Genomic DNA, 20,431 nt, shown 5'->3' with positions numbered 1-20,431 from the left:
CAGGGAAGTTTAAATAGAAGGTACAGTCCATCAGCTCGGTAAATACCCCTCCACACCCCCCGCGACAGAACAATGAACACTGACACAGCTCCAGGTAAAATGATTTAATGAGTTTGTACATTAAGAACATGGTGATCTTAGCTGAGAATAAGGACTGGAATCAAAACAGCTCACCTCCCTATGTCCACAGTACAAAACTCTACACTAATAGTATACAATTTCATGTCATACGCTTTTTCGTGAGTTGAAAAATCTGAACTTCAGTGACAAATTCAAGCTGCGATAGCCAATCAGCACTGAGATCTTCTGGGGGTGTATGACACAGAGGAAGTTGTGGAAGTTCAGGTGACACTTAAGTCAGCCCGTGTTTTAGAGTGTACCTCTCGCCCACTTTCACAACAACAACTGTTTTTAAAGGGTTAACATCTGACTGCCATGCTACAGACTAAGGATGGGCAAACAATGCAAACTTCATAATCCAGCCCGGTCTCTTTTGTTGCTATATACTTAGGTGGAAAGTACTGCCTAGTTTCCCTGTAAGTTTTGGGAAAATTACCCAGTACTTTCAGACTAAGGACAGGCAAACAGTGCACACTTCATAATCCAGCCCGGTCTCTTTTATATACAGTTTTAAAAATCATTCTAAACTCAAGTGGAAGGCAGTGTCCACACTACAACTATAACGACAACGATAGCGGTGGACAATATCGTTCGGATCACTTTCAGAGCGATTTGATGAACGATAGAAACACTGACAGCCAATCAAAATCCATCCGAAATGACAGGTTGAGATATTCATCACGTCACTATGTCACTCACAGACTCATTCAACATGGCGGACGACGGAGGAGAGAGGCTAATCACGGAGGTACAAAAAAATCCACCCCTCTATGATAAGAGTGATCGACTTTATAAAGATGTGACCAAGAAGAGGGACATCTGGGACGCAATCGGGCGCACCCTTGGCATAAGTGGTGAGTGTTTTTGTTCATGGAGATAAGACGTTTATGAATAGCCAACGCTAGCTGTTACGCTAACTAGCATTACCTCACGTAGCTAAACATGAATGACAACAACTGTCTCGCCTCCTTATGATTATTATCACCACCGTTCACGGACCAAAATTAGCACCCATTTAACATTACCAGCTGAATGCTGGTGAAATATGCAAGTGGCTGGTAGATTTGCTGCACTTATCAGCCCAAAAAAACAATGGCAATGTTAATCTATTGAGTGGTAAAGTTTTAATATTAACAAGCTTTTTTTGGTTGGTGGACAAAAATGTTAATTTTGCACCCTGTCTTCCTCTGATTATTATGGAAATAACTAGCTATGTATGTAAGCGATTTGAATGTGTAAAAGTGTACATGTGTCCCTGTACATGTTTTGTAATTATAATTTTTAAATTTTCAAGGTGACAGCGCCCGAAAGAAATGGACTCACATCAGAGACGCTTATCACCTTAGCCGAAAAAAGAGAGGCAAGAGTGGGGACGCAGCTAAATTTGTAAAGCCATACAAATACAATGGCATACTGGAATTCATGATCTCGCACCTCCAGTACAGGGAGTGAGTATATGATCAATAATCACATTTGATGTTGTACAAATTATCAAGGAGTAAATTTATTCATTAAGGACCTCACAGAACATAAAACAAGATGTATTTCTCACATTAAATTGTGCAATATAGCAAACCATGTGACTAAAATTAAGTTATCTTTATAGAACATCAGGTAACCTGCAAAATGAGGATGAGGAGGCAGATGAGGAACCATGTGAGGGACAGTCAGAGCAGACACCGCAGCAGCTGAAAAGAGCAGATCCAGGGACATCTACACCCAACTCATCTTCAAAAAAGAGTGCTGCAAGTGCCCAATCTAGTCTGGACACTGCTATATTAGAGTACTTGGAGGGTAGGAAACAGCAGCAGGAGGATGAGCTCGACACATTTTTTAAATCCATGGCTACCTCCATGCGCAAGATGCCGGAGAACACCAGGGCCATGCTTAAATTTAAAATCCATGAGCTGGCCCATAGAGCTGAAATGGAGACCATGTATCAGATGCACTCTTCTCAGGCATCTGTCTGGGACAGTAGCATGGACAGTTTTCACTAGGGTCCCAAAGAATGTGTGAAATAAAAAGGTTTGTACTTAGAAGATTTCATAAATGTTCTTATTGTCTCTATAACTGACTAAATGAAGAGCCAAAAAATTATTGTAAACAAGGCATTAAGACATTTGTATAATGTTAGTAAACCGAGGTGATTAGAAACCTATTAATCTAGTAAAACAAAAAGTTTTAAATTTTGCTTTACGACAAAAGTAAATATGATGATGAGCTCCAAATCTTATTACTTTTCTCAATAACATGAACAATAACTACAGTTCATTATATACAAATATACAAGTATTCAGTGAATTTACTGAGCCACTCCAAAGCAGGCATTCTGCTGCCATGGCACTGCTCCAGAGGTGGACATGAAATAGACTTTGTAGGCCTCCCTAATCAAAAATGCCTCCTGGGATGGGTGATTCCCACACAGTGGTAGGTTCTCAACTGCTCCACTCGCTGTAGGAACTGCCACACTCTCTGCCTGGTGTTGAGTAGTTGGGTTCGAGGTTTTAATGGTATAGTTATGTAGAATGCAAGTGGCCTTGATCACCTTATCCACGTTCTGAGGCTGCAACCTGATCCTTCTTTGATATACTTCCCACTTGGAGGCAAGTATTCCAAACGAGTTCTCTACCACCCTCCTTGCTCTTGATAGCCTGTAGTTGTAAACCCTCCTAGCCTCGTCCAGGTCCTTTCCAGGGAAGGGGCGCATTACGTTATGTGAGAGAGGAAAGGCTTCATCTGGTACAATGACATGAGGGGCTGGCTGTGAGGAGCCAGGAAGTGGTTTTGGCTGAGGGATGGCCAGGGTGTTATTTTTTATGGCTTTGCCTAAGGCACTTTGTGCAAATATGCCGCCATCACTGCTGGAACCATGACCACCAACATCTATGATGGTGAAGCAGTACCTGTGGTCAACCAGGGCCATCAAAACAATGGAGAAACCACCTTTATAGTTAAAAAAGGTGGATCCAGAGTTTGATGGTGCCTGGATGACCACGTGCTTCCCATTCCAGGCACTGATGCAGTTGGGGAACTGCCATCTTTGCTGGAATCCAGCTGCAACTTCCAGCCAATCATTCTCTGTTGGAGCTGGCATGTAGAGAGGCTGCAACTTTGCCCATAAGGCATCACACACCTCGGGGATGATTTCTGCCACTGTGGACTTTCCAGTACGATAGTTAAGATATATTGTTTTAAATGAGTCCCCTGTGGTTAGGTACCTAAAAAGAATTAAAAAATAATGCCAATTAATATTGAACAAAATCTAACTTAAATGCATAAGTTAAAATCTTATGAAATGACAGTGGGGGTGCCATCAATTAGCTTAATTTCAGGGACATTTTTGTCCAGAATAATGTTGGAGGAGTGCTTATAGTATTGTTTTCTAACCATAGCCGTTTTTTTTTTATTGATTTTTTTTTTTTCAGGTTCTTCATAGGAACATGAGAGTCCACCTGCTCTTTCCAGATCCATGAAGAGAGGGGAAAAACTACATACACAGGGTTCCCAATCCTAGAGGAAGTTTTAGCAGTGTTAAAAGTGATATTTAAAATGAAATACAAATAAATGAAAATTACAAGATATTTGAACTGTTTCCTGTTTGTTTGTTTTCTCTCTTTATGGTTACTGAGTTGTACATTCAGGTCTGTAGTGACCATTGTGACTGCTACTTGCGCTCAAAAGGCCAAGACTGAACTGCCAAATGTATTACTGTAATTTGTTGAATAGAGTGTGAAATTAACTTTTTTTTTGTCCAACAAAATGTCTGTGTTCAAATGCTGGCAGACACTCAATAGAGTACCATTGTTTTATGTTGTTGTTGTTTTGGTCGGGGGGGGTGCTGGTGAGTGAAGCAAATTGACCAGCCACTTGCATATTTAACCAGCATTTAGCTAAATGCTGCTAATTTTGGTTCCTGGATTGCAGTGGAGAAAAAAAGACCCAGTTTTCTGCACTCAGACACATGATGACAAGAGTTGCTGCCCACTTATGCCACAAGAGGGAGTATACCTTTAATTGAGCATATCTGTCAGTAGCTGAGTCAAGTCACATTAAATAGCGCATAATGGAAAGGCTGGTCAAAAACGTTACAATGTATAGCAATGTTTGTGTATTTAGCAGAATACCAAGTAGAAGAAAATAACTCAATCTACTTTTTTCACGTTTGCAACACTGTGCCGTTTTCCCCTTCCAGAGGATCCACTCATTTGGATTAAAAACAGGTCAGCATCGCATGACGGTTTGTACAGTGTATGATTTTTGATGTTGAATAAAACTAAATTTTAAGCTAATTGATGGCATTTAGGAAACACTTTTTAGATGGTCTAACGTTACTGTAGTAGCTCGGTCTGACTATTGTGCTTTACAACATTAAACGCTCATAATATTAGATTGTAAATTATGTGTAAAAACACATAGCCTATTTTATACCTGAGACACATTGCCAAACGGTCTTTGGCGCTGATGGGGTCTCTGAAGTTTGTTTTTTCCTTAGTGATGTCCTCTTTGATGATTGCCAGGATAGCATCAAATTGTTGTTGACTCATCCGAAAGTATGAATAAAATTTGTCTTCAAAAGATGCCAGCTCTCTTAACAGAGTGTGGTATTCTCCAAACTGATCTCTTTTTTGAATGATTTCGTGATCCCACACCCTTCTGGTTTTCTTTTTCTTTCTTGCAACATACAGCAATAACAGGTCATCAATATCCATTTTATCCATCACTCTGCTTCCCTGCCGACCGCATCGAGCAGTGTGTGTTTGGCGTAACTTAGCAACACAATGATATCGTTCATTGGTGTGGATGCTGCCATTGTGATCGTTATAGTTAACGTTACAGTTATCTTTCTTGGTGTGGACGGCCCTTGAGGACGGGCAAACAGTGCAAACTTCATAATCCAGCCCGGTCTCTTTTGTTAGTATATACTTAGGTGGAAAGTACTGCCTAGTTTCCCTGTAAATTTTGGGGAAAGTACGCTGTAGATGTGAGAACAGCACCTACCATGTGGTTTCTGTGTAATTTAATAATAAAAACATTTTATAACTTTTCATGACTCATTATTGTGTATTTTAAGATATATGTAGGCTATATTATTACATTACTGTATTGTTCGTGTTTCGTCCTCGGATGGCACTACAAGACTTCCAGAGATGTGCACTTGAGAGAGGTAAGTTTGCTTTGTACTCCAGCCTGCCCGTTAATTAGGCAATTTGCAGAATATAGACCCATTTCTTGACATATTCATATTCAAACTCATTCAATGAAATGTAAAGAAAACATAAATATTAAAACCTTGGAGTGTGGGTGAAATTGCCTGATGACACATAGGCTACATAAAAGTGACTGAATCAACTGCCATGAGCAAAGGGCAAGAGCATTTGTTTTTACTGCACTTCATACATATACAGACTCATATAAGGAAATTAAACCATAAGTTTTGGGAAATTACATAAGTGATGAGTTATACTCTAACTCCCGGGGAAGTATGTGCCAAGTGACCACGTCATTATACACTAACTCCCTGGAAAGTATGTGGTAAGTGACCGCAAGGAATTATGCTCTAACTCCCGGGGAAGTACATGTGGGAAAGTGGGCGAGAGGTACACTCTAAAACGCGGGCTGACTTATGAAGTGTTCATTCATTGATTTAGCATTGTCACACATGTATGACCCGAGTTATTCGCATGTATGAAGCAAGTCAACGCAAATTATCTTAGCATTCAGATTTGTGCGAGTAATGCAACGTGAAAATTTACATCACAATGCAAAAACTCACTGCGTTTGATGTGAATGCAACATTAGAATGAGCTGTTTCCACCTACATATGGAGCAGGTCCTCTTCCATGGAGTCTGCCATGTTTCTACCATATTTAAGAACACATAAAACTAACTCTGGCTCTAAAGGACAACTTTCTGTTTCTGCATTTTGCGTTTTTGTGTTGGCCACCATAGCTCTGCTACTTGCTTGACACTCAGCAGTTATTTCAGTCAGGTGCAATCTGCAACCTCACCACTAGATGCCACTAAATCCTACACATTACACCTTAAACATGTTACTGTGATGTGACTTTTGATTGTGTTTCTGCTGTTACAAGCAGTGTGTCCCAATTTAGGGGCTACAGCCTTTGAAGGTCGCGGCCTTCATGGTCTATGTTGGCCACGTCCTTTGAATCTGCCAAACTGAACGGTCTCTGAAATGGGACGGTCTGGTCTGCGGAGGATTTCCTGGGTGCATTACCAGTTGGTCTCGCCCCAACCCGTTGGTGTTCCTGTTACCTAGCAACCAGCTGTGCTTGACGAAATAAGATAGTTAGCCCTAAATCAGGGACCCAGAGATTGTTATAATATACAGTACAGGCCAAAAGTTTGGACACACCTTCTCATTTCTTTATTTTCATGACTATTTACATTGTAGATTCTCACTGAAGGCATCAAAACTATGAATGAACACATGTGGAGTTATGTACTTAACAAAAAAAGGTGAAATAACTGAAAACATGTTTTATATTCTAGTTTCTTCAAAATAGCCACCCTTTGCTCTGATTACTGCTTTGCACACTCTTGGCATTCTCTCCATGAGCTTCAAGAGGTAGTCACCTGAAATGGTTTCCACTTCACAGGTGTGCCTTATCAGGGTTAATTAGTGGAATTTCTTGCTTTATCAATGGGGTTGGGACCATCAGTTGTGTTGTGCAGAAGTCAGGTTAATACACAGCCGACAGCCCTATTGGACAACTGTTAAAATTCATATTATGGCAAGAACCAATCAGCTAACTAAAGAAAAACGAGTGGCCATCATTACTTTAAGAAATGAAGGTCAGTCAGTCCGGAAAATTGCAAAAACTTTAAATGTGTCCCCAAGTGGAGTCGCAAAAACCATCAAGCGCTACAACGAAACTGGCACACATGAGGACCGACCCAGGAAAGGAAGACCAAGAGTCACCTCTGCTTCTGAGGATAAGTTCATCCGAGTCACCAGCCTCAGAAATGGCAAGTTAACAGCAGCTCAGATCAGAGACCAGATGAATGCCACACAGAGTTCTAGCAGCAGACCCATCTCTAGAACAACTGTTAAGTGGAGACTGCGCCAATCAGGCCTTCATGGTCAAATAGCTGCTAGGAAACCACTGCTAAGGAGAGGCAACAAGCAGAAGAGATTTGTTTGGGCCAAGAAACACAAGGAATGGACATTAGACCAGTGGAAATCTGTGCTTTGGTCTGATGAGTCCAAATTTGAGATCTTTGGTTCCAACTGCCGTGTCTTTGTGAGACGCAGAAAAGGTGAACGGATGGATTCCACATGCCTGGTTCCCACTGTGAAGCATGGAGGAGGAGGTGTGATGGTGTGGGGGTGTTTTGCTGGTGACACTGTTGGGGATTTATTCAAAATTGAAGGCACACTGAACCAGCATGGCTACCACAGCATCCTGCAGCGACATGCCATCCCATCCGGTTTGCGTTTAGTTGGACGATCATTTATTTTTCAACAGGACAATGACCCCAAACACACCTCCAGGCTGTGTAAGGGCTATTTGACCAAGAAGGAGAGTGATGGAGTGCTGCGGCAGATGACCTGGCCTCCACAGTCACCGGACCTGAACCCAATCCAGATGGTTTGGGGTGAGCTGGACCGCAGAGTGAAGGCAAAGGGGCCAACAAGTGCTAAACACCTCTGGGAACTCCTTCAAGACTGTTGGAAAGCCATTTCAGGTGACTACCTCTTGAAGCTCATGGAGAGAATGCCAAGAGTGTGCAAAGCAGTAATCAGAGCAAAGGGTGGCTATTTTGAAGAAACTAGAATATAAGACATGTTTTCAGTTATTTCACCTTTTTTTGTTAAGTACATAACTCCACATGTGTTCATTCATAGTTTTGATGCCTTCAGTGAGAATCTACAATGTAAATAGTCATGAAAATAAAGAAAACGCATTGAATGAGAAAGTGTGTCCAAACTTTTGGCCTGTACTGTATATATATTTTTTCATTTTTATACTTGCGGAGATGATTCACCACCAGAGACATCGCTGTCTGATATATCTTAGGCTGATGGACCGTTTTCAAGTAAACTTATTAAATTAATTTTGTTTATGCTATGTGCTTTTAGCTCATAGTAATGTTAAAAGAATACTCCGACGATTTGGGAGTTATGCCCTTTCTCTATTATTTTCATATTGAGACAACATCATCGATATCTTTTTTGTGTCTGTACATCCAGTGGCTGGGTCTCAGCGGTTAGCATTGTGCTTATAGGGGGTCAGTACGTCCTGCGCTGTGATCCGCGGAGGGATACACCGGTGAGCAGGCACAGGCACAGATGTAGCCTGTAAACAAAACTCAGTTGTTTATTTATCCTAGCGATATCTCTCCGGACTATAGTAGCTGCAGAGCCATATCTGTTTGAGCCCGAGTATACAGATGAGGAACTCCAGGTGTTGGATACTGAGCGAGCGAGAAGAGAGGCTGAATCCTCCGAGGCAGCGGAACAGCAAGGGGCAGAGAGGAGACGGAGATCAGGGGAGGACTGGTGGTGTAGCTGCGGGGCTTGCCAACCTATGCCTACGGAGGTGGAATCATTTTGCTGCACAGAATGGGATTCGGTGCTACCATCATTGGGGAGGCTAGAGATATATCATCAGGAGAAGGGATGGGAATTGAGAACCGGTTCCTGTTAAGAACCGGTTCCAACTGGTTCAATTCATCGACATCATTAGCCTTTATGCTTAACAATTCCCTTATCGATTCTTTTCATTACGCTGAATCTATGCTTGTCAGTCAGCAGCACGTTCAACAACAAAGAAGACGTAATGGCGGAGAGACAGAAGCAGTCAAAGCCATGGCTTCACTTCACACTGTTAGCCTCCCTGGAGCTGCTAGCCCACTGTGGAGCTTCGGCGCATCCCCGCTCCAGGTGGACGGCTGGCGCGGCGCTGTTGTTATTAGCCTCACTGGAGCTGCTAGCCTGCTGTGGAGCTTCAGCGCGTCCCCACTCCTGTTGTCGGATTTCATGGGAACACCAAGGATGGTTTCAAATCTTTCTTATCATCTTTCTAAACTAGACCATGGCTTTAAGGTTCATAATAAAACGTTATGAAAGCAGATGTATTGGATTACAAACAACAGGAGGTGATATCATTAATTCACAGGAGGAATCGATAAGGGAATCCATAAAGAATTGGATCGATAAGCAGAATTGATAATGGCATTGATATCAATAAAATCCTATCAATTCCCATCCCTAATCAGGAGGAAAACCGCCGCAGAGAGTGCATCACAAAGAGTGAAAACTTTGCAGCAATCACTAATCCTGGTGTGATTGAAACTTTTTTTCATGTTCCTAAGATAAACTGGAAAAAACAGGCCTGCAGGAGCCGATGGACAGCTTTCAGTCAAGTGAGTAATATCTTCCGTGTCGTCTCTCTGTTTGGTTTTAGTGAAACTAGCGTACCTGTCCCAGAGCCAGCTGCAGCTGTTACTCACCGGTGTATCCCTCCACGCAGGGCGTAAACACACTGTAGTTCCGTGTATCAAACTTCTTCTTAAACGACTAAAAAGGACTCTCGTTTTTTGAATTAATGTTTAAACATGCTTGTTTTAAATGCATGTGCAGAAATGCCAGCTTCAGGGTTTCTGTAACGTTTATTTGTTCACTTCTACCGAGTAGGCTACTGACCCCCTATAAGCGCAATGCTAACCGCTGAGACCCAGCCACTGGACGTACAGACACAAAAAAGATATTGATCATGTTGTCTCAATATGAAAATGAAAGAGAAAGGACATAACTCCCAAATCGTCAGAGTATTCCTTTAACATCAGTTTTTTTTTTTGTTTTTTTTCCCAAGATATTTTTTGGGGCATTTTAGCCTTTAATTGATAGGATGGACAAGTGTGAAAGGGGGAGAGAGAGAGAGAGAGAGAGAGAGAGAGAGAGGGCATGACATGCAGCAAAGGGCCACAGGCTGGAGTCAAACCCAGGTCGCTGCAGCAACAGCCTTGTACATGGGGCGTCTGCTCTATCCACTAAGCCACCGACGCCCCATGTTAACATCAGTTTATCATTAGCTAGTTAACAACTGTTAGTTTACTCAACTTAATATATGATCATCATTGGTGCAATGCATCTGGTGATAGACTGGGCCACAAAGGGTTCATCCATTGCATCCGCCAAATTCTGGGAAAAAAGGCTACATTTTTTTGGCAGATGATGATGATGATGATGATGATGATGATGATGATGTGACACAATCTGTCTTCAAATGCAGCCTTTGAAGGCTGCAGCCCCTGAACTGAGACACAGCTACTGTTACATATAGGCCCAGATTACAGAATAGTTAACATGAAACTGTTTTCCATTTTCCAAAACAGCACATGCTTCAGATGATGTTGTTTTCTGAAAACTCTAAAAAGAAAATGCAGTCACAAAGCCTCCTCACTCAGGACAGTAAAAGCCAACAACAACCTGCAGTGTTCATTACTGTTCTGCTGTGTCACTGCAGTCCTGAACAGAAAGTGGCCTTTGCTGTGAAAGGAGCTTATAAATAAAGAAATGTCTGCAGATCCCCGAGGATTAAACTGAAACTCTGCCATGGATCCATCACTGTGAGTCGCTTCACCTCCACCTGTTTGGATCAACACTGTTCCTGATGAAGACAGAAAACAGCCTCAGGCACATGAATAACAGTTTACCGTTATTCTTATGTCATTGCAGAACACTTGTGCTTTGTTGACAGGTTGCTGAGGTGGCACTCGAGTGAAAATGTGTTCAGTTAGTGCGACAATTTAGTCATTCCACCCGACCCAGTATAAATAGCCCAGTTTGTAGCCACACCTCGACTCAAAACCTCTCAACAAATATTTAGAAAGTGGAAAAATCTAAACATAGCAGAGGAAATGTGAAACAATTGCCGACACAATCTCACCGTCCAGGAACAGTGAGCACAGCCAGAGTCTCTCCCCTCCTCCCCTGGTCCAGGTGGTTCAGTTTCGGCACACTATTGAGATTTAAATCCAGCCAGAACACGTCCAAGCCTAAAATATTCTCCCCAGTCCTGCATCCCTTCAGCCTCTCATCAGGGTGATCACATGGAGAAGGAGCAACAATACACAATAAAATGTGCCTAAAGTTGGGGGAGCATGCCAATGGAAGCCCAGTATTCATATTAAATTATGTTTTAAAGCATCATGAGGTCCTGCAGTGGGGATCAGGCTGTGCTGTATGAATATACTGAGCCCTCTGATCATTCTCTAACCTCAATCTGTAGGAAAGAAGCAAGCACTCTCAAAATGAATCCACTCAACAGGTGCATGGCCAAAAGCAGCAGAAAAAAGAAAAGAAGCCAGCACTCACAAATGTCCTTTTGGTAAATTTAATAAACCAACTTGGGTGGCGTTACCAGAAACACACTGAAGAAGACTTTCTGTCGAAACGTCTGTGTTTCTGGTAACACCAGTGTTTCTGGTAACGCCAGTGTTGCTGGTACCACCTCAATCTGTCTCTCAGGATGTAGACTGTGAGTATAAACAGCCATCTATTACACACAGTGTTCTCCTCCCCTTCTGCTATCTGCATGCAGTCCATTTTGGTCCATATTGACATGATGACATCACAGAGTTGCTGCAGATTTGTCGGCTGCACATCCATGATGAGAATCTCCCGTTCCAGCACATCCCAAAGGTGCTCTATTGGACTGAGATCTGGTGACTGTGGAGGCCATTGGAGTACAGTGAACTCATTGTCATGTTTGAGATGATGTGAGCTTTGTGACATGGTGCGTTATCCTGCTGGAAGTAGCCATCAGAAGATGGGTACACTGTGGTCATAAAGGGATGGACACGCTCAGCAACAATACTCAGGTAGGCTGTGGTGTTTAAACCATGCTCAGTTGGTACTAAGAAAATCTCCCCCACACCATTACACCACCAGCAGCAGCAGCCTGAAGCGTTGATACAAGGCAGGATGGATCCATGCTTCCATCTGAATGTGGTTTTTCCAATCTTCTATTGTCCAGTTTTGGTGAATTGTAGCCTCAGTTTCCTGTTGTTAGCTGACAGGAGTGGCACCTGGTGTGGTCTTCTGCTGCTGTAGCCCATCTGCTTCAAGGTTGGACAAGGTGTTGTTGCTTCAGAGATGCTCTTCTGCACACCTTGGTTGGAACCAGTGCTTATTTGACTTCCTGTTGCCTTTCTATCATCTTGAACCAGTCTGGCCATTCTCCTCTGACCTCTGGCATCAACAAGGCATTTTGGCTCACTGGATATTTTCTCTTTTTGGGACCATCCTCTGTAAACCCTAGAGATGGTTGTGCTGAAAATCCCAGTAAATACTCAGACCAGCCCGTCTGGCACCAACAACCATGCCACGTTCAAAGTCACTTCAATCACCTTTCTTCATCATTCTGATACTCCGTTTTCAAGTTCAAGTTTGAAGTTTATTTCGTTCATGAATGTGTTCCAATAACAAAACCCTTTGTTTTTTTTTTTTTTTAACATCTTCATATCCATATAGTTTACACAGCCATGACGAAAGGGAGGCAGAATGAAGAAAATCTTATATTTTCTGCCCCCTTTACAAAAAATTACTCTGATACTTATCAACACCTTATGTTTGCGCATGAGAATAATAAGTAAAAGAAACAAAAATAAAAACCAAACCAAAACATCCATTCCTAATATCTTAATCTGAAATAAATTTTAAAGCAAAAGCAAACCATAATCATCGTCGTCATCATCATCATCATCACCACCATCATCAAGTTTTAAAGCAAAAGCAATCCATAATCATCGCCATCATCAAGTAATGATACTCACTCATATCATAGCCGAACATCCAAAGAGAGATAATAGTAAGATAAAACAATACTAAACAAAGATCCATAGCTACACAACTAAACAACAGAAGTAACCAAGTGCAACATGCCTTAGTGTATTTCAAGTTATCATTGTGGCTATAAAGTTGATAAGAAATGTAAAATTTTAAAGAATCTACAGCAACAAAACAAGACAATAACAATAACAAAACAAGACAATAATAGAAAAAGACCCTGATTTTTCTCTTTCTATGAATGCTCATACAACTTCATCGTTTTCTCTTTAAATACTTTTTTTAACTGAAATATGTTTTTACATTGCTTTAACTCATTCTGTAGAGAGTTCCAGAGTTTCACTCCCACCACTGAAGTACACATTTGTTTTAAGGTTGTCCTTGCAAATTGATGCCTAAAAATGCCCTTTCCTTCTTCCTTCATTCTCTATAAGGGTAAACATTTTTTGTAGATTTGTTGGTAGTACTTTATTTTTTGCCTTGAACATAACCACTAGTGTCTGTAATTCAACAAGTTCATTAAATTTCAAGAGTTTAGAGTTAAAAAATAAGATATTTGTGTGCTCTCTATAACCTGTTTTATGTATGCTTCTGATGGCTCTTTTCTGTAGGAGATATAATGACCTTGTGTTGCTTTGGTATGTGTTTCCCCACACCTCCACACAGTAGCTGATGTAGGGTAACACAAGTGCACAATACAAAGTTCTCAATGCCTTATACTCTAACACATGTTTTACCTTATTTAATACAAAAATACTCTTGGACATCTTTTTTTGTATGTGTGAGATATGTGATTTCTAAGTCAACCCTTTTACATGCATGCCAAGTTATTGGCTAATAAGTTGTTTGTGTTAACAAGCTAAACAGGTGTACCTAATAAAGTGGCCAGAGAATATATGTATATATGTGTGTGTGTGTGTGTGTGTGTGTGTGTGTGTGTGTGTGTGTGTGTGTACTCCCACAGTTGATGATGTGCAACAGAACGAAAGACATTTACAAAATCTAAGAATATCACATGCAAATCTCTTTTTCCCCTCTGTGTGCTCCAAGGACACAAAAAACTACGTGTTACGCCTCAATCTGTCCAACATCAACAGAATATTTCTCCTGAGGAACAAAGATCTTCCTGCTCAGGACCTAAGTTGCTTCCTCCAGGATTCTCTAACAAGCCTCCACAAGACACATTTGGAGCATCTTTATCTGGCCTTTAGGAGACATTATGCTCAGGGGCTGACGCTGACCTCGCCTGCAGATCTGCACCTCCTTCAAAGAGGGGCCTTTCACATCGAGAGGAATCAGTGAGCATGAAAATAATGAGACTGAAACCTCTGTAGTGATTTATATTTCACTAAAAATCTACAAAAGGTGGAGGAAGAAATTATTCATACAACATCAGAGCAGAAAAACTGAAGTGGAACATGTGCTGCTGTGTGGAAATGGAGCGTTACTGTCTTTAGGTCCCACTTAAACTCAACCTGGACCTCCATTATAAGTTAAGTGGGGTTCATTTGTATCCATAGCAACAACATTTTTAGGCATGTGAATACTCTGTAATTGCACATGTTGCTGTTTCCTGCCCAGTGAGCTCCCAGTGGACTGAAAGAGCAGCTCTGTCTCCAGGTCTCTTTTTTCAGGAGTGAAAGCGAGCGGGCAGAGAGACGTTAAAGGGGCGAGGCGTGATACACTCAAATGTTTCAGGAGCTCATTAAAGAGCCCAGAGGTGACGGCAGGACAACACAGCAGATAATCATGTGAAATGTACTAAAGCACTATACTTAAGAACAAATTTAAGGTACTTTACTTGAGTATTAAATGCTATTATTTACTTCTATTCCACTACACCTCAGAGATAAATTCATAGACTATATAGAATAACGGACGTAGTTACCGTGACGTCACCCATTAATTTGTGTGTTTTCAAAGTTTGGTATTAGTAGCCTACTTTTCCTAATATGTTTTATGGGGATCACTTTAGAGGTGTTGATGGTTAAAAACACTACACAGAGCAATAAAGTTATTCTGAGCTCAGCACTGCGTCAGGTCAGCACATACAATATGAACACAGTAGTGTATTTCATTTGGGAAACACTGATTCAAGTGTGATTATTCAAAAGACTCCACTGGCTGATCTCCAGGATCATTATCTCATTTCTACCAAAGTGGGTGGAACGGCACACACCCTTTTACTATACCTCCACCCCCTTTCCTTCCTCGCCCTTGAGTCAAGTATGCCATGATGACCCTGGTTAGGTTTCCTTCAAAGTAAAAGCATAACATTTGCCCAAAATCACACTACTCCTACTAGTACTACTGCTGCTGCTGTGATTAAGAAGATTAAGAAGAATAAGATTTTGGGCTGCTAACCCTTCACCCTGATTATGACCATGATAACTTCTATGAAGGGGCAGCATGTGGTCTCCCCAGAGTGAGACAATGTGTTTACTGAGTGATCTATGGCATGCATTGAGAGCACGGTCTCACTCTGAAGTCGTCTAAATCAGGCGCTTGAGCAGTGACTTGAGTCATCAAAAACCAACAAAAAAAAGGCGTCCTTTAAAGCCACAGTGTGCAGGAATTTCTCCCATCTAAAGTTGAGATCGTATATTGCATTCAAACAGATAGCGCACTCTAGCGCCTCACTGTTTCAAACACGTATTGCAACACTGGTAGCCGCTGTGTACCAAAAAGCTATGATAACATTGATGAAACCATGTCATCCGATACTTCATGAAGTATTCATTCAGGCTCCTACACAGACACACGCCACGCGAGCTGACAAACCCCCTCCTCACCATGCTGGCTGTGTTTACAACGTAGGACTGTTGGGGCAGCTGTAAATCAAAACAAACCAATCACGTCTTGTCTTTTGACAACTGACAAGTGGCTCAACCTCACACACCTCATCCCTCTCCTCGCAACACTGCGCCACTAACAGTGGCTAACAGCTGTTAGCGGTGTTAGCTGTAATCTGGCGGATGTATTCTCAAGATGGCGAAACGTTATGGAACCCCCCAGACAACTTACCCGCACAATAAACAAACAAATCTGAAATTCTCCTTTTACGAGAATAAGTCAGATTATTGGTGGAGATAATGATACACCAATGATGACATATTTATGAATGCAGACATTGATTTTTGGCAATAAACAACTGAAAATGTTTCACACTGTCCCTCTAATGTCGGTTGCTGTTATAGGTTAACAGCACTAGGTGGTGTCAGGGGGAGACACGACGGGACAAGGATGAAAGTTAAGACGACAAAAGTCCGAGAGGGGCGGGCAATTAGCTACAGAGACCAAAACTGTTTTTTGCTCCAGGCTGTAAACATGTTTATTTCTGCTCTAAAGTTGAACATCTTAATATGAGGGTCAGTGAGGACTGATTCGCTCTTGGAGTCTGCCTCAAGTGGACATTAGAGGAGCTGCAGTTTGTGGCACTTCAGCGTTGCCTCCATTAATCAGCCCTGAGGACTGCCACTCGGTGGAATCTAGGCCTCAGTCTAATCTGTATCCTGGGCCTTCAGCACGTGGTCTGGTACCTAAAGGCCAGTGATTTTCAAACTTGTTGTACCCAAAGCACAGCAAAGGCCAAGCCAACATCTCAAGGTGCACCTGTATTTATATCTGTGCACAATAGCCTGTGTTATCACTCTTACCATGACACTGCACAATAAAGAAAGGAAGCTTTCATGATTCTGTCTACTGATCCTGACTTTAGTTGTTCTTTTATCTCTGACATGTGTTTGGATGTTACATACTGTACCTTGACATGTTTCGGTGGAAACTTCCGCCTTCCTCAGAAGTGTCACTTGGTGGTAGTTGTGACGCGTCTTTATCAGCTGATCTGTCAATCAGCTGATATTAGGGAGGCGTGACACCGATAACACCAGCTGCTGTCCATTCGCCGCCTCTCCGGGACGAAACATGTCAAGGTATATAACATCCTAACACATGTCTGAGATAAAAGAACAACTAAAGTCATTATCAGAAACTGAAGACATAATGAACACCACTGAACTGTCTACTGATCCGTTTTATTTCTCTTTTCTTTCAGCTGTAGGTCGTCTTCACTTGTTCTTTGGTATAATTTGCTCCATACAGTAAAGCGATCGATCGTCCCACTCACGGCTTTCCTCTTTTAAATGTTATCATCCCTCACACTGGCTGCCAGTAGATGAGATGTGTCACACACTTAAAATTCCCACATGCACAACAGTGACAAATAGGTTCCTTATTCCCTAAGGTTTTTTAAATTAAATTACATTTTTTTAGGTAGAGTTTGCCTCTTTATTAGGAAATGGGTGCGCACAACATACTGATGCAGTCAATTAAAAATTAATTCATAACTTTTTGCATAGGTCCAGTTGAATATTGCAATAATAATTTGAGGTTATCACAAAATCCCAGGGCACAGCCTTTTAGGAACCACTGCCTTTGGCAACCCTGTCTCACTCCGAAGTCGTTGAAAACTGGCACTTGGTCAGTGACCTCAGGGGTTAGACACTAACAAAAAAGTCATCCTTTCACGCCAGTATGATACCTGGCTGGTCGCCATTATTGTTTAATGGTGCCTAGTGGGAGGACACATCAAAAACAAAGGCGGCAGAAGGTCAAGTAGGGAGGGAGAGGTGATGGATGGGTCCAGCAACCACTGACTTTCACCTGGGAGGACAGTGTTCACTTCATGTAAGATTGTAAAGCCAAACCCCGTTCTTTCTTCCTAGACCCAACACATGGTTATGTGCGTTTGTTGTTAAAAGAAAAACATCAATTTGCGATGTTGCACCAGCATAAGTCAAGACTGCAGACATCCACCTCAGTTTGATATGCAGCTCAGTTTTAATACAACATGTTCTTTCAGCTGAGGGGTCCTTGGTCTGTAGTTCAAGGTAAAACATGTCCATATTATCTTTTACATTTACAGTGAATCAGTGAATATGATGCCTGATTCTTTACAAACACCATTCAATTTGCAGCTTTCCAAAGAGCTGGACGCTCACTAAAACAGTTCTCTGACGTCTTCTCTCATCACATGATCTTTTCTTTAACCTGCAACACACTGTGATCAACTCAGCCATCTTTGTGAAAAGTTTGAAGTCTGCTTTTATTTTGAAAGCACCCCTTCCTTCAGTGTGAGCAGCTTGACGGCGGTGTCTCCCTACTGAGGTGTGACCATCAGACCTGGTCAGAGTCTCACTCCTGCGCACACAGCCGAGCATCCTGAACTCTGCTGCTGCTGCTGCTGCTGCTGCTGCTGCTCACTGGGACTTTAAAACTCACGCCCTGGAGCTCAGCCGAGCCAAAAACACACCACAGAAGAAGAGTTTGACTTTGACAGGAGCGAAGATTTTTCTGCAACAGGTGGGTGGTTTACTTTGTTTCATTGTTTGGTTTGGTTTTGGCAACTTTTACAAAGAAATGTGAAACTTATGATCAGAACTCTCATCTCCCTCTGTGCATGTGTGCTTTATTAAAACTGTGTTTTAACAAAATATTTGATTTGCTGCTGCTGGACAATCAGCAAATCAGTATAATGTCTGAGCAAAACAAACCAAATCTTTCATGAACAGTCTGCCTTCTCTCCAATATAATGGAACTAGATGACACTCAGCTTGTGGTGCTCAAAGTGCCAAAAAATACATTTAAAGAACTCAACAGCAATCACCAAAATTTTCCAGTTTGTGTCCTTATGCCAAAAAAAGACAATATTCCTACTAAGCTGTTTACATCGCTGATGAAAGTTAATATTCCACTAACATCCCTGCATACTCTGAATAACGTGCCTCAACATGATGTTTGTCATGTCAAACAGCTGGAGCTGCTTCATTTTGGTTCTTTGGTTCAAAACAGGATTTTTTTCCAACTCCAGAAGTTTCCAACTGGTCTTGTTTGACTGTGTGAACTCAGCCTCCCTCTTCCTTCAACCACGACCACCAAGGGTCAGTGTTGTGATATTTGCACATATCCAAAAACCTGCTGATACCCAAGTCTTTCATAATAGTTAAAAGCAGGTGTGTGTTTCTTCTTCCAAACAGAAATGTGGGCTTTTCTGTTGCAGCCTTGCAAACTCGCAGCCTTGCGAGTTGGTTTGTGTACAACCAACCTGGTCTCACTCTGAAGTCGTCAAAATCTGACGCTTGGGCAGTGACATGTGGTGTCAGACACCGACGAAAAAAGCCATCCTTTCACATTGGCACGATACATGGCAGGTCGGTGTTATAGTTTAATAGCGCTGGGCGGTATCAGAGGGGAACGCGGCAGGACAAGAATGAAAGATGAAAGTCTGAGGAGGGCGAGCGAGAGTGAAAGCCAAACCTTGAGACTTGGGTTGGGAACCAGAGGGTCGCCGGCTCAAGCCCCCATATGAAGTATGGAGCGTGGACTGGTAGCTGGATAGGTGTCAGCTTGCCTCCTGGACCCTTGAGCAAGGCAACTGGTTACGGCACCTGTCCATGTGCAGCCCCCTCACTCTGACATCTCTCCATTTAATGCATGTATAGATCCTGTCTGTGTGCGTGCGTGCGTGTGTGTGTGTACTTCAGGCCTGTGTGTGTATGATGATAGAGTGAAAAAATTGAATTTCCCCTCAGGGATGAATAAAGTATTTCTTCTTCTTGTGAGCAGTTTCATGTAGGAACTATTTTTTTCAGTCGTATCACTGCATAGAAGGACGTGTGCATCTACTGATGGTTGACAGGCTCGTGCTTGTGACAGTGTGAAATATAAACATAAATGGCGTCCTCTTCAGCTGAGCTGTAACGTTAGCTAGCTCAGTGGGTGAGCTAGCAGTAGATGCACACTTCATGTAGATGCACGGTTGGCGGGTGTAGTTTGGTAAAAAGAAAATAGTTCCTACGTGAAACTGCTCACAACAAAGTCTGTGGATTATCTTGAGCACCACAAGCCGAGTGCCGTTTAGTTCCATTATATTGGAGAGAAGTCAGACATCTCTATGCTCGACATCTCCAACACTCTGCAACTCACACCAAAACTATCTTGACTGATAGATAGCACCACAGGTTAGAGGAAAATATCAAAATTTCAAATTATATCCTTAACATGATATGACAGTGCATTGTGTTCAGCTTTCCACAGGAGCTAAAGTATCAGAAAGTCCCTGAAAGTCAGTATAACTCTCTGTGGAGTAACACAGACTCTCATATTTAAGTTGATTATATTATGCAGCAGATTTAAAAACAGCTGGTGTTGATAAAAAAAAAACTGCAGCAAGTCAATAAATGTTTAAATTTGACAACAAGTCATCAAGATATTCTACATCCCTAACAGAAATATTACAGTGACTTCTTTCCAGTAAGGGGGCGTGCCTCTACTGGACATAATTAAACTGAAGTTATCAAACCTGAGTGATTAGATGAGATGTGCGCCTCATGTAGAGAGCATATTTTTTTAAAAGGACAGAGGGACAGGTGAGGATCACAGCCCTGTCACTGCCACACCCTCGCCCCTCGACTCCTCCCATCATGTCTCACCCTTTTC

At 42.0% G+C, this 20,431-nt stretch overlaps 1 protein-coding gene across 1 annotated transcript in view; it reads left to right on the top strand.

Moving 5' to 3' along the window:
* Nucleotides 1-18,145: 18,145 nt before the first annotated feature.
* Nucleotides 18,146-20,431, top strand: part of LOC117251429 (aggrecan core protein-like) — a 31,638-nt gene continuing 29,352 nt past the window's right edge. The window contains exon 1 of the mRNA XM_078173270.1: nucleotides 18,146-18,295. The gene's annotated coding sequence lies outside the window, so the exon portion shown is untranslated. The remainder of the gene's footprint in view (nucleotides 18,296-20,431) is intronic.

Source organism: Epinephelus lanceolatus, chromosome 2 (assembly GCF_041903045.1).
Source record: "Epinephelus lanceolatus isolate andai-2023 chromosome 2, ASM4190304v1, whole genome shotgun sequence".
Taxonomy (NCBI): Eukaryota; Metazoa; Chordata; class Actinopteri; order Perciformes; family Serranidae; genus Epinephelus; species Epinephelus lanceolatus.
Note: the sequence above shows the minus strand (reverse complement) of the source record. Positions and strands in the feature narration are given on the sequence as shown.